Source organism: Schistocerca cancellata, unplaced genomic scaffold (assembly GCF_023864275.1).
Source record: "Schistocerca cancellata isolate TAMUIC-IGC-003103 unplaced genomic scaffold, iqSchCanc2.1 HiC_scaffold_675, whole genome shotgun sequence".
Classification (NCBI taxonomy): domain Eukaryota; kingdom Metazoa; phylum Arthropoda; class Insecta; order Orthoptera; family Acrididae; genus Schistocerca; species Schistocerca cancellata.
In genome coordinates, this window is record NW_026046686.1 from 27,501 (window position 1) to 30,000 (window position 2,500).

Sequence of the window (2,500 nt, forward strand, 5' to 3'; positions counted from 1 at the left end):
GCAGGAATGAATCACACAGGTCTGCCACTCCCTTGCCGCAACCACAGACGCGGCGCGCCTCCAGTCACGAGCGAAAAGCGCATCCTGACGAGACAGAACTGCTGTGACATACTGACGCTGCCTCAGACATTCACTTACAATGATCACTACCAACGAACCTGCCCCCCCCCCCCCCCCCCAAACACACTATCTCTTACCATGTTGTGTACTGTAATCCAACCCATTTTGCACCTTAACCTAACCAAATTTGTAACGCAATTTGTACCGCAATGTAACGCAATTTGTACCGCAATGTAACGCAATTTGTACCGCAATGTAACGCAATTTGTAACGCAATTTGTGTCTTAACCTAACCCACGTTGTGCCTTAACCTAACCCACGTTGTGCCTTAACCTAACCCACGTTGTGCCTTAACCTAACACACGTTGTGCCTTAACGTAACCCACGTTGTGCCTTAACGTAACCCACGTTGTGCCTTAACGTAACCCACGTTGTGCCTTAACGTAACCCACGTTGTGCCTTAACGTAACCCACGTTGTGCCTTAACGTAACCCACGTTGTGCCTTAACGTAACCCACGTTGTGCCTTAACGTAACCCACGTTGTGCCTTAACCTAACCCACGTTGTGCCTTAACCTAACCCACGTTGTGCCTTAACCTAACACACGTTGTGCCTTAACGTAACCCACGTTGTGCCTTAACGTAACCCACGTTGTGCCTTAACGTAACCCACGTTGTGCCTTAACGTAACCCACGTTGTGCCTTAACGTAACCCACGTTGTGCCTTAACGTAACCCACGTTGTGCCTTAACGTAACCCACGTTGTGCCTTAACCTAACCCACGTTGTGCCTTAACCTAACCCACGTTGTGCCTTAACCTAACCCACGTTGTGCCTTAACCTAACCCACGTTGTGCCTTAACGTAACCCACGTTGTGCCTTAACGTAACCCACGTTGTGCCTTAACGTAACCCACGTTGTGCCTTAACGTAACCCACGTTGTGCCTTAACGTAACCCACGTTGTGCCTTAACGTAACCCACGTTGTGCCTTAACGTAACCCACGTTGTGCCTTAACGTAACCCACGTTGTGCCTTAACCTAACCCACGTTGTGCCTTAACCTAACCCACGTTGTGCCTTAACCTAACCCACGTTGTGCCTTAACCTAACCCACGTTGTGCCTTAACCTAACCCACGTTGTGCCTTAACCTAACCCACGTTGTGCCTTAACCTAACCCACGTTGTGCCTTAACCTAACCCACGTTGTGCCTTAACCTAACCCACGTTGTGCCTTAACCTAACCCACGTTGTGCCTTAACCTAACCCACGTTGTGCCTTAACCTAACCCACGTTGTGCCTTAACCTAACCCACGTTGTGCCTTAACCTAACCCACGTTGTGCCTTAACCTGCTCTGTAATTGGCATATGACACGTTACATTAATCTAGTGTTGTCTAACCACAACCCTCTGAATATAGTTCGCTACTCGCACCGCCCACCCTCTTGTGTGTCGTTTCATGTTGAACACTTCGCAAGTGTTGCTTACTTTTTACATGCTCCCGCTGTACACTGTAATGTGGACAACTGCAGGATTGTACATCGCCCCCCCCCCTCCACCCTGCCTTCGCACGCTGGTCGTTCAGGTGCTTGCGTGTTCAATGCCCTTCGCAGCTGTTCACTGGCATTCGCATGTCGAAGCGCTCAGTCTACGTCGTGGTACGGCCTGTGTCCACTGTCCGCTGATATCGTAAGCTTAATCCTCACATTGTACTGCACATAGGTCCGTATGTACTGAATGATACGCTGTGGCACATGTGTGACCGTACGACTGCGCCCAACAACAGCGAACCATACGGTCCAAATGTTGTGCACTCAGCCACGTGCCGTCTCCCCATAACAGCTACATTGCAGTGTGGTACGCCATAGAGACGTGTGGGAGTAACGGACGCCCTGGATGGCGATCAGCATGAGCCGTCTGTTGATGTAGTGGCGCGTGTATTCAAACGTAGTCGTCTCTTCTCACACAGTGTGATAGCATGGTGCACCGCGTTCCACATCTGCGACATGGTACAGATGCTGGTTGACAGTCGGTCTCGTAATGGACATCGCATACGTAGGGGGCCACCTCCCACGTGTTCTCTAGTCGTGCACATTTTGTTGCGTGTATGTGGGCAGACGTAGTGTGTCGTGACACCTAACAGACAGGTATGCAATAATCGTTGCATTTGCAAACTGGGATGGACGTCTACGTTTGCTGGTGACGTGACGCAACGCAAATGAACAACTGGTAAACCCATTGTGGTGCGGTTGTTGTTGCTGGAGGTAAATCAGTAAGGGCAAATCTGTGTGTGAAGCGATACGCGGCGGTGGCTGGGTGGGACCGTCCCCGGCCGGTGAGGGGGGGCCGCCCGGCGTGCTGGCCGCGCGGTGCGTGGGCGCACGCGCTACAGCCGGCTGGTGGGGGCGCCCCAGTGGCAGGCGCGCCGGCCGACGGACGCGGCAG